This window comes from Vombatus ursinus, unplaced genomic scaffold (genome assembly GCF_900497805.2).
Source record: "Vombatus ursinus unplaced genomic scaffold, bare-nosed wombat genome assembly UNPS02004196.1, whole genome shotgun sequence".
Lineage (NCBI taxonomy): Eukaryota > Metazoa > Chordata > Mammalia > Diprotodontia > Vombatidae > Vombatus > Vombatus ursinus.
The window spans coordinates 244,661-256,134 of NW_020943974.1; the positions used below are offsets into that span (position 1 = coordinate 244,661).

Consider the following 11,474-nt stretch of genomic DNA (forward strand, 5'->3'; position numbering starts at 1 on the left):
ACACACACACCACACACACAAAGAGACACAGCCACACACATACACACACACACATACACACACACAGCCACACACACACAGACAGACACACACACAGACAGACACACACACACACGAGATACCCATGTGGTGACCATGTGGTGAAGGAATCGGTGCCTCAGGAGATGACCCAGGAAGCCATGCTCAAAGCCCTCACCTGACAGTCTCCCGCTCACTCCCCCATGCAGCCCCCAGCCACAAAAGGCACCAGGAAGGCCTCACTCCATAGGCCAGGGCTGCCTTAAAAACCATGTCCCAAGAGGACACCCTCAATCAGGCGGAGGGGGCCCAGAGCCACAACAGACCAGAGGAAGAGAATGGCGACTGCTCAGCCCATCACCAGCCACCACTTTCCACTAGCTCCCCAGCCTGGCCAAAGTCTCTGCAAGTTTCTCTTGGCCTCTGCTTCAACAGGTACGATCTCGAGGAAGTCTGGCTCCAGACATGCTCCTTCTCCTGGACCCTCACCTGCCCCAGACGGGGACTTGACCCTCACCTAACATGAACCCTCTAGGGCAGGGCTGGGGAACCCACAGCCTCGAGGCCACACACGGCCCTCTAGATCCTCAAGTGCGGCCCTTTGACCGAATCCAAACTTCACCGAACGAATCCTTTTATTGAGGGTATTTGTGGCCTGCAGGCTCCCCACCCCTGGGCCACAGAGGTGACCCCATACTTCCCCCACTGCTTAGCTGGCAGGCCCCAGGATTCCGGGAAGATCCCCCACACCTATCAGGTACGGGTTCTGCATCTGGCCCAAGCGGAGGGGTGGGGGGGGGGGGAATCGCCAAAGTGCCAGAGAGAAGGGCGCTTCCCCCGCCTTCCCCCCACCCCAGGCAGTCCCAAGAAAACCCAGAATTCTAATTCCTTCTGTGTTCGGCCAGAGCCCGTAACTCTTTCATGGTCAGAGGCCTAGCCAGCCAGCCAGCAGAAGCATCCGAATTGCATAAAAACAGGACACTTTCTAAACAACCTTCAAACCAAAGAAGGCCGCCCAAACATTGAGCAACAGGGCTGAGTTTTAAAATATTTATACAAGAAACCATATTAGCGCATCACGGGAAGTTACAAGGCTCAAGGGGAAATCAAACTGTATCAAAATGTTATGAAAACAGATAGACCACAAATAGAGAAAAAAAGAAAGAAAGGAAAAAGCCCAACGGAAAAAAAGAAGCCGCCTGAGCCGGGACATAAAGGGACCCCAGAAGGGCTAATCACTCCCCCCACCCCCTCCACCCCCGCCTTTTCTCCTGCTCAGTTTGGAAGGAAGGAAGCTGACTTGTCTTTGGCCTGTTCTTCTAAAGCGTCAAAAAATGGCTCTTCCCCAAACTGGGAGCTAACAGGTCACACACACACACACACACACAGATCAAGCACATGCATGCATGTGGATCATTCACACAGATCACATACATGGAGGGTACATGGATCGCTCACACACATGAATCACACAGAGATTACTCACACAAAGATCACACAGCTCACACACACATTAGACACAAACACGGATCACTCACATACATGCATCATCCCACACGGATCACACCCCCACACCCTGGCTCCTGCCTTGGACCGCGCCCAGGGCCCCACCACACTGCCTGCTGATGGCCAGAGAGACAAAGTGCTGACCCCGGAGTCAGGAAGACCTGGGTTCAGAATCGACCCGATTCTTCCTAACTGCGTGATCCTGGGCCTCAGTTTCTTCTCTGTATAACGCGGAGTGCAGCACTGTCGGACATCCGCCCATCTCGGCTCCTGAAACAACTTCCTCTGGCTGAACAGCCCAGAAATCACTCAGGGGGGCAGGAGCAGCCCTTTCACTGCCTGCCCTCCAACAATTCATAAGCTTCTCTCCAGGATTCCTTCCTGACCCCTCCTCAAAATACCTGCCCAAGAAAAAGAGGCTGCCTGAAGCAAGGCCCCAGGAAAGAGGCAGCTCGAATCTCTTTGTTTCTTCCTGGGCTTGGGCGATCTTAGGCTTCTGACATCCCAGCAGCCCAAGGAAGGAAAGGAAACACGGCCAAACATGGGACCTCTGAAGAATCAGCCCTGCAGAAGCCTGGAAACAGAAAGAAGCCAACTCCCAGCCCTGGAAGCGAGTTCAGGAGGGAAAATCCTGGTTCCAACAGAGCCTGGCAGTGGGGCTGGGCCCCCCTTCCCAAGAGCGGCGGCTTGGGAACCCACCCCCCGACAATTCCACAGGTGCAGCTGCCTCAAGAAGGCGACTGGGATCTCTGCAAGGCCTGCCACGGCTCTCAGAGGAGGAGGAGGCAGGGACGGCCTTAGGTCACCAGCCTCAGAGAACCACGCTGACCTTCCGCCCTGTCTCATTCACCCTCCAAGTGCCTCCCCAACTGCCCACAAACCTGCTCGAACCCCTCCCCTCAAAAGAAGGCTTCCTTGGACCAAGCTGCTTCCCACACATTCGCCTGCCCCCCAGCCCCCCACTCAGGGGGAGCAGGTCCCTCGGTCACCAAAGCTCACCCGGCCCCACATACCTTCGCTGGCCTTCCCCTGCTTCTCCTTCTGCCCTCGGCCCTCTCTTCTGTCTGCAGTCTCAACCACTGCTCGTTTCTCTGCATCTGCAGGCTCTTCAGAGCTCCAGAAATGCTTGTGGCCAGACGGCTCCTTTGCTGTCCCATCCCCATGCCTCTGCACAGCCTCTCCCCGAGACCCGGAACACATCAGCTCCCACTCCGCCTTGCCTGTTTACTACTAACTACACTCTAATGTTCCAGCCTCTCCCCTGCCCCCCCACCCCTCCCCAAATTACCTCGTGGCTATTTTTCTGTCTAGCCACTATATACACATATACAGACGCATTACATTTAGTAGATGCTTGTGCACGCATCCGTGCACAGACGAACAGATGTGTGTATGTACCCACATGTACACGTACGTGCACATCGCCCCTGACAGAAGAAATGCAAGCCCCTTGAGGGCAGGGACTGACTCACTTTTATCTTTGTCTTCCCAGCGCCAAACACACAATTAATTGGTCTTAATGGAATTCCCCAGCTGCCAGCCCCCTCCCTCCCAAACCCCCTGCCATTTCACTACTTGGGAGAGATTTTCCTTTATGAACTGTCGAGTTAATGCCACATGTCATTGGCTATGTCTTTGTCTGTCTCCCCACCATAACATGAGCTCCTCCTGAGCAAGGAGGGCTCACTTCATTCTGCGTACTAGTATCCCCAGTGCACACGATAGGCGCTAAATAACTACCTGTTAATCTACTGATCTCCTGACCGATCTCCAGCTGCCTGGAAGACACGTCTTCGATGTACAGATGAGCGAAAGACAGGATAAATGGGGGATAACGCAGAGGGAAAGCACCAGCCTTAGTGGGGACTGGGAAAGGCTCCCTGGGCAAAGGGGGACCTTAGCTGGGATTTGAAGGCAGCTGGGGAAGCCGGCAGGTGCGGGTGAGGAGGGAGCATGAGGGACAGGTCCAGCTGAGTCACTGCACCAGGTGATCAGCTGAAGAGAGGATGGACGGGGCTTCTTTACCCCTATCCACGCTTCCTGCCTTTGACCTCGTTCCTGGCCTCAGGCCCCCCTCCCCTCCAAAATCTTCAGCGGCTCCCTATCAGTCAAGGTCAAAGGCCTCCATCTGGTGGTGGCCGCTAGGGGGCGCCACAGTGCTGGCTAGGCCTGGAATTCAGAAGACCCGAAATCAAATCTAGCCTCAGACATTTTCTGGCTATGTGACCCTGGACAAGGCACTGAAGCCTCAGTTTTCTCATCTGTGAAATAGTGATAATAACAGCACCTACTACCCAGGGTTGTTGCGAAAATCAAATGAGATAATAGTGATAAAAAGAACGGAGCAGAGCTCCTGGCACATAGTAGGTGCTCTAGGAACGCTTATTTCCTGCTCCTCACAGGACCTTGACCCCAAGAAGCCCCTTCCACCCAGAATGGCTGACTCTTTGTCTCCTCCTCTGGTCCTGGGCATAGGGCAGTTCTCTCCCTCTGCTCACCCCTGCCCATGCTCTGCGAAGATGATTCATCCCTAACAGCACGGGCTGGCAGCCACCTTCTCAACTTTAGACTCCCATACACTTCTGTTTGACTCATATGAATTATATGGATGGCATACGGATCTGCACAGGTGTCCTATGCCCTGCTAATCAATCACTAATTAATGGCCCCGAGATAGAGCACCAGGCCTAGAGTCACGAAGACCCATCTTCCCGAGGTCAAACCTGGCCTCAGACACTTAGTAGCGGGGTGACCCTGAGCAAGTCACTTCACTCTGCTTGCCTCAGTTTCCTCATCTGTAAAATGAGAAGGAAATGGCAAACCACCTCAGTATCTCTACCGAGAAAATCCCAGATGGGGTCAAGGAGAGTCAGACATGACTAAACAACTAAATCACAGACTTCATAAACTCCTTTCTTACCTACATGTATATGGCCCCACCCTCCCAAGCCCCTCTACTGAGTACGCTGCTCTGTATACAGTGGGTGCTTAATAATTGCGGGTAGGGTGAGCACCGCATCTATGATGTCACAGGGACTGCCTAAGCCAGTTTAGCTAGGCGTGCTGCCGCTACGCCCATGCCTCTCCCCCACTCCCACCATCCAGGCTCTGCAGTCAAGATCACAGGAAAGCCACAAGGGTGTGTCTACACTGCCCCTGGGTCCCACTCACCATTGAATAACTTTCCAAAGGAGAATAACCCTCTCCCAGGGCCCCCCTCACCCATCCACACCTCTGTAAGCTTCCTGAGGGCAGAGAATGTCTACCCCCAGAGCTTAGCCCCGTCACAGCAGATGCTGACTCGATGCACTGGCGCCCATTCTGTCATTCCCTTCCAGGCAGTTCTGGGCTCAGAAGCGCCCTCTGCCAAAGCAGCTCAGCACTGGTCCCACAACTCGGCCTCTTGGGGGGTTGTCTTGGGATTTGGGGCGTGGGGCGTGCTCAGCTTACGGGAGAAGAAGAAATCGAACCCAGGTCTTTATGGCTGGAGGGCTGCTCTGCACCCCTGTGCAACAGGCAGCTGTCACAATAGTAACGTTCACATCTCCGCCACGCTGTTCATTTCATCCTAACAGCTCCCGCTGCCAGTTCAGTCAGCTTTACAGCCCTTTGGTCCTCCCGCCCCCCCATCCCCCCCCGAGGGAGGCGTATCACGAGCCCCCACGGTCTGTTCCACACACCCATCGGTCCACGGTCCAACGCCTGCAGGCGCCTTCCCAAAGACCGGGGCTCCAGGACCAAAGTGAAGTGCCCGGGGGCAGGACGGGAATCAAGTGAAGGAAGGAGGAAGAGCCAGGAAAAGACCTCAGCAGCAAAGGAAATGGAGAAAGAGAAAGGAAGAGTCCTCCCCTGCAACTCCCCAGGGCTGTGCCCGAACGTGCTGCCACCCTCTCCGACGGCCATGGGCCAGCAAAGGGCCAACAGTCTGGGAAGGAGACTCTCAAAGCTTTGACCTCCCCATAGCTGGAAAGGAGGTGAGGAGACCAGGGGAGGAAATCAGGTGGTGACTCTGGTGCAGTTGCCAAAAAAAGTGGACTCTCCATTATGAAATCCTGCCAGGCCACATAAAGGTAGTGAGCTCCCCATTCTTAGAAGTATTCAAGCAGAGAGTGGAGGACCTGGTCTCCCGGATATTATAGGAGGGACCACCAAATTCAGTGGGAGATCGGCCAAGATGATTAGTGTTGGGAGAATTCAATTCCAATGAAGAGACTGAGACCCAGAGAAGTCAAGGAAGTGTCCCACAAGGAGCAGACTGAGGATCTGAACCCAGACCCTGGGCCTCAGGATATTCTCTCTGTACCACACTGCCTCAATTTCTCCTCTCCTCTCTAAAAAGTCAGTATGTCCTGGGTTCCACTGATCCCATGGTGGACTCCATTAAGCTGGGCCCTCCTTGAAAGTAGGCACTGTTTTTGCTTTTCTCTGTATCTCTAGCACCTAGCAGAGTACGTAGTTCACAGTATTTGCTGACTGACCAACTTGTCTTCAGGAAGGCACAGAAATGAAAAGAAAACACTCCTGGGAACCAACTTAAAAATGTCAGTTGCTCACCCCAGGTCTTTCTTCAAACAGCAGGCCTGGCCCCCAGCAGCCCCATCCACAGACAAGGCCCAGGACAGGGAAAGCAGAAACCTGCAGGCCTCAGGCTGGAGCCTCTGCACCTTCCGGGGGTGGGGAGCCTCAGTTTCCTCCTCTGTCAAATGACAGGGGGCATTAGACGGCCTCTGAGGCCTCGTCCAGCTCTGGGCCCGTGACCCCATAACCCCGCTCCGCAGACCAACACATCTGGGGGCCCACAATCTGCGTCCCAAATGAGACCCCACCATCCTCAGCTTGTGCCAAGACTGCTGCCATCCTGCCTCTAAACTGGAGAGGGCTCAGCAGCGGGGCTGAGCAGGAGAAAGAAGAGAAAGGAATATGGAGTTCTGGGGCCTGGCTTCAAATTCACGGTCTGTGTCTGGCCTTGGCTAAGGCCCTTCCCTCCTCTGTACAATGGGGAGGTCGGACTAGATTGCCCTGATGGGGCTGACCTCTGAACCCTTCATCACCTCGGTGGCTTTGTGTACAGCACCTCCCCTCTCTGCGCCTCAGTTTCTTTCTTAGCCGAAGGAGTCCAGGCACATAGTAGGTGCTTAATAAATGTTGACTGACTGGTTCTAGCTCTCAGTCTGTGCTCCTCTGCAGTGCTCCTACGTGGGCTCCCACCCCTCTGCTTTTCCCAGACGGCTGCCCAAGGAGACGGGTCCAAAGTGTGCCAAAGGGCCACGTTTACACTGACGCTGGACCAGAGACTCCCAAGAAGTGGGACCTGGAGTTAGCAGAGGCTTCTGAGCCCGCCACCTAACAGAAGAGGAAACTGAGGCCCAGATGGAAAGGCCCTGAGTGCCCAGAGTCACCCAGCTAGCAGGTGTCTAAGGCAATATCGGAGCCCAGGTCTTCTATTCAGCTCCTCCAACCTCCTCATTTTGCAGGGAAAGAAACTGAGGCCCCAGCTGGTGGTATTTTCCTTTCATTTTCAGGCAGCGCCCATTCTTCAGAGCGCGCTGCATCATGAATCAATCTGCTCCTCAGGGCAGCTTCCAGGGGACGAGGGTCCAGCCGTTTTCAATAGAAAACAGAGTGATGGCTTCTACATGGGCGACAACATGTTTCTTCTGTTGTGGAAATTCAGACGGCACCGAGCCTCATTTCCTTCTGCCCCACCCCCGAGCATCAAAGGGTTTTCATTCAAAGCCGTTCTTTGGTGAACTGAAACCTCCCAACCACGAAGCTCAAACAGTCAAGAGGCCATCCAAACCAGGCCTGATGGCAAAGGTAAATGACCTCGAACCCTAGACTCCGGGGCTCCTGCTGGGGCACAGTCCTGCCCAGCAACGAGTCAACTGGGCTCCTCAGGGCCCGGCAGCCACCTCAGGACGGGGGCCCAGGGCCATGTGTTCGCCATCACGGACCCAGAACCCCCTTTGCCGGAGTTTCTGGCCTCTGGATGCCTCTGAGGAGTGGGACATTTTGAGCCTGTGTTCGGCAGAGCCGTTCTCCTGCTGACCACACAAAATGATCTGCTCAGGCATGTTGGGCCACATCTGCTTCGTGCTCCCCGTCTGAGCCTTCCATCCTCCATGGAGGCAGCCAGCCCCTCCCTCCACCAGAGCACACCCTCGCTAGGTTTTCACCTGGCTGGACAAGGAGGACGAAAGGATGAAGCAGGGGCAGCGGCCTGCTAGGCCGAGCTCCCGGCCAGAGATCCGTGCTGGGATCTCCCCTCTGGGCCTTTGGAGGGCACTCACCACACGCCCTGTACTTGACAGGGTGGGTAGTAAGGCCAGCAAGTTGGGGGGGGGGCCCTCGAGCAAGGGAACAAGGGGGGGGGGGGGAGAAAAACCCCCCCCCCCCCCCCCCCCCAGTGTCCTCCTGGTTCACTGACGCTCACTTTGTGGAAGGGAATCTGATCTTTAAAACAAAAGCCTAGAACAGAGATCCAAGTCTTTAAAAAAAAATCTAAGGCATGAAAATACTTCCTTCCCTCCCACACATATTTGAGCTCTCCGGTGCCACCAATTCAAAGGAGGGACGTTATGCATATGATGTATCACAGAACTTTCAGAAAGTATAATAGAGAGAAAAAAAGGAGCGAGACCTTGATGTCCTTTTTGGGGGGGCCCCTCTGGCGCCTAAGAGGAGAAGAGAGAAAGGCCTACTTCCAGCTTTAGCCTACCCCCAAATCTACAACTGCCAAAAGTTCTGACTGGGTGGCATTTTGCATTTCCAATTATAATCGAGTAAACGTGTTGCCATAGCTACCGCAAAATGCTGCCATAACTTTTGTTGCCTCGTAATTGCCGCGGTGACTATTTGCACACATGCAGCTGAGTTTTCTTCATTCCATCCCACCCCCCCCCACACACCCCCATTAAGTTTGAGGCTCAGAAACCACAACAGCAGCTTTGAATCTAAAGCCCCTAAAATAAGGCACAGAATTATCAGAAACAATTAAAACTCCAGGCAAGCGCCTGGGCCCGATCCTATTACAAAAGGGGATGGGGGAGGCCAGGCAGCAGCCACTCCTGAACCCACTGACAGGCAGAGCTGGCTGGCTGGTTTGTTTGTTTACTTCTGCCCAGCCTGTTTTCTTTAAAGGCACTGGGCTCTCAGATGCTTTCGGGGGACTTGTGGTCGGACCAGAAAGGCCATCGGAGGGGCAGGCGGAAGAGATCGAGCCCCGAGCCGTCACCGCCGGCCATGGTGATGCTGACGGGGACGCACTCCCTACCTAGAACCAGCAGGCATTTTTTTCATTAGGCAATTAGATTGGTCTCTGTAGTCATGCAATTAAGATTTAGTTAAGAAAGTCATTAGTTTAAAATAACTTAAGTTTAATTTCTACAAAGCTTTATTTGAAAATTGTGTCACAGCAGGTCAATTTCCAGGCACCCAATAAAAGGAACCTTCCTAATCAGCGAGACGAGTTATTAGAAATTGTTGATGGGCCTTCCTCCCGAGGCAGGCCCTTCTAGGGCACACAGAAGGTCTCCAGCTATTCCAGTGGCCAATCTGTCTGTGTACAGAGGAAATAAAAGATAAGTTGCCTCTAATTTCATGTTGTGTTTTTGCAATGCCAGAGGAGTTCAGATAATACAATCGGAGCCAGCAACATCCCAGGGCTGAGAAAACCATGCAGAATGAAAGCCACACAGGCCTGCCTTCCTGGCTTGGATGAATCCTGGGCTGCCTCAGGCCCCGCTACCTCCTAGCTGGCTGTCCTAGGGCCCCTCTCAAAGCCCTCAGTTTCCCGGGAGGGAGGGTCCAGCTGCATGATCTCCAGGCCCTCTACAGCTGCAGCCTAGGAGCCTTCCCCCAGATTCCCTTCCCTGGCACAGGGATGGATTCCGCTGCAGCGACTTCAGCCAGCGGTCGCTCCTTTTTTCCATTCCGACAAAATTAAGCCTCCAAACTGCAGTTTCTTATTGTGGGCTTAGCTTCCCTCCCCATCGCCCCCCCCCCCCCCCGGCCGCATCAAAGCCCTTAACTCTGAACCCCCAGGGGGGTCCCTCCTGCTCAGCCCTCCCCGGGAGGCAGCCAAGATCCCAAAGAAGTCTTTCTCCAGCCAGACGCTCACTCCTCTGCAGTCTGGGGCAGGGCGAGACAGTGGCAAGGCCTCCCCATTTGCAACCTCCTTTCTTAGCACCCCCCCCAACATACATACATATACACACATACACACACACACACACACACACACACACACACACACTCACACGCCAAACCAAACCGGTTTGGGAAGCCCACGCCAGGCAGCCAGTTACCTATCTCCGTCCTCAATCTGCCCAGAGCTTCAGGCTTGGGCTCAGCGGCCCCACAGACCCCCGACTCTCAAGCGCGAGAGGGGACAGGCCGGTGGAGGGCAGGGGTCTCCCCAAACCACGGCCAGCACCAGACAGGAGCTGGGGTCACCGATCCCGGCCAGGGCGGGGGCTTGCCAGGAGAATCGCTCATTTAATTGTAAAACTGCTCCATTCTAAGCACGGAGGGGAGGAGGGCTGGGGGAGGGGGGCTGGGGCGCCCCCTCTCCGGGCAGGATGCCCTCCAACCTGCTGGCGCAGCAGCAGGACCCGGGAGAGGGCCGGCCCGGGCAGGGAGGGTGGGGGGCTGGAGGGCCCCACTGCAGGGCCGGGAGTGAGCTGCCCGAGCCATCGCAGGATCCCCAGGAAGACAAGAAAATGGGGGAGACGCAGAGGTGGGGGGGCCGAGATGACAAGCTCGGAGGAAGGGACCGCGGGGCGCAGGTCTGGGGGAGGGGGCAGGGGGATGACAAGTGGGGGGAGAGGAACAGAAGGACCCGCGGCGGGGGGGGGGGGGATGATGGGGTCTCCGCCTGGAAGAGGGGGGCGCGGGGAAGGGCCTCGCGGCTGGAGTGGGGGGGGGTGTCTCTGTCCCGGGCCGGGTTCTGTCTGTCTGTCTGTCTGTCTGTCTGTCTCGGGGGAGGGACGGCAGCGCGGGGCCCAGCCCGGCGTGGGCACGGGGCGGAGGCGGACAATGGCCCGGGCGGCTGCCCTGCACTTACCGGGGCGGGCTCCGGGGCGGCGGCCGCGGCTCGGGCATCGCCTCCCTCTGGGGCCGCATCTCCCCGGGCGGGCCGGGCCCGGGGCGGCGCTCGGAGTGGCAGTGGCGGCGGCGGCGGCGGCGGCGGCTCCGGGCTCAGGGCTCGGAGCGGGCCGGGCTGGTCTGCGGAGGCGGCGGCGGCGGCGGCGGCGGCGGGGCTGGGGCGCTCGGGCACTGGCTTGCTCCCCACCACGGCGGCGACGGCGGCCCCACAACCTCCCTCCTCATTCACAAAAAATTGACCCACGTTGAACCAGAAGGCTCGGGCCCCCCCCACCACGCCGCTCGTCCATAGGCCGCCCGCGCCGTCCATCAGGCGCTACGGCCCCGCCCCCGCCGCCCGCAGCACGCCGCCCATTGGTCTGTCTAGGCTTGCGTCACCTCCCCCTCGCCGCCCCTCCCTCCGCCCGGACTCCTAAGGAAGCGCTCGTCAATTACGGTTCGGCCCCGCCCCTCCAAGGGCGCCTCTCCTCCCTCCCATTGGTCGGCTCAAGGAAGCGGGGCACCACCCAGGTCGCTCCCGCCCCTCTCCCGAAAGCCAAAGGACCCGACGCGAAGACGGAGCGCCGGCGAGCCCCGCCCCTGAGAGGCACGTCCAGGACCCAATTGGCTACGGCGGCTGCCCGTCGATAGCGCGGCGCGCTGGCCCCGCCTCCTAACGCCGACCCGCGGAGCCAGGATGAGGGGGCGCGCGCGCGCGCGCGCCGGACCAAGGGGAAAAGCGGACAGGGCGCGTCGGACCTGGCTTCGAGACCGGACCCGCACCGGGCGCGGGGTTAGGGGGTGGGGAGAAGGGGCCCCACGGGCCAGGAGCTCGAGCTCGGAGGAACCGTTAAACCGGCCGCGGC

At 57.1% G+C, this 11,474-nt stretch overlaps 1 protein-coding gene across 1 annotated transcript in view; it reads right to left on the minus strand.

The window, feature by feature from the left end:
* LOC114053923 (histone deacetylase 4) overlaps positions 1-10,621 on the minus strand; it is a 253,834-nt gene extending 243,213 nt beyond the window's left edge. The window contains exon 1 of the mRNA XM_027877070.1: positions 10,589-10,621. The gene's annotated coding sequence lies outside the window, so the exon portion shown is untranslated. The remainder of the gene's footprint in view (positions 1-10,588) is intronic.
* Between the last annotated feature and the right edge of the window lie 853 nt (positions 10,622-11,474).